Raw genomic sequence first — 957 nt, forward strand, 5'->3', positions numbered from 1 at the left:
CTACCTCTGTTTTTACCTCTGACGATTCATTCTAATGTATTTACCTCCTCCCCCCTCCCCAACAGAGAGTAATAATAATAAACTATAGTGCGGTCAAAAATTCGTGGTGCAACTTATCTTCAAATATCTTTGTAACGGGTGAATCAGTGTCATCCATACTTTTCCTAGAATTTTGTATCAGTTTATCGTAACTAAATCATATTTTTTCCAGAACAAATTGGGCTAGATTTAAAAACTTTTCTTCATAAATTTATATTAAATACTTGAAATCGTTGTCACACGTAAAATGATATTGTTCACAGCACTTCCCGCTTCTCACACACATTTTGATTACATGTGGCTTACGTCACAGCTCATTAATCACAATTTTCATTTGCAAAACTTGTTACGAGAAATTATTGTTATAGTGAACACAGTTTTGCACTAGGGGCTCTCAAAACATGCGTTCAATAAGCATAATGTCCCGATGTTAAAACACCTGACGGACTTGCTACTAAAAGTAAAAGCAATATTGCCCCAGCTGTAAACATTTAAAAATCAGAAGAAACCACCCACTTGGATTTTTTATTAGTATTTATTAAGGAATTTTCTAGAATACAGCTTGCAGGTGTTTACAAAAATGTTGATCTATTAAGAAAAATTGATACAAATCACTGTGCAAAAATTGGAGAACCTATGTTCGATAGTTGAGGAGATACATGTATTTGAAAATAAGTCGTGCCATGAATTTTTGACCGCACTATAAGAAGGCTAGTTTTAATACAGTTTTGAGTTGTACAACACTTGCAACACAACTGGGTCATATAATGAGGGCCAAAGATTAGTGGTGTTGCAACTATAGAGAGAGTAACCTACACAGAACGGGAGGAGAGAAAAAGGACGATATACGATTGGCAGGAAAGTGGGAGAAAACCACATCAGAGCGTCTGCCAATCACCAACGATCTATCGCAACTTC

This window comes from Aplysia californica, unplaced genomic scaffold (genome assembly GCF_000002075.1).
Source record: "Aplysia californica isolate F4 #8 unplaced genomic scaffold, AplCal3.0 scaffold01389, whole genome shotgun sequence".
Taxonomy (NCBI): Eukaryota; Metazoa; Mollusca; class Gastropoda; order Aplysiida; family Aplysiidae; genus Aplysia; species Aplysia californica.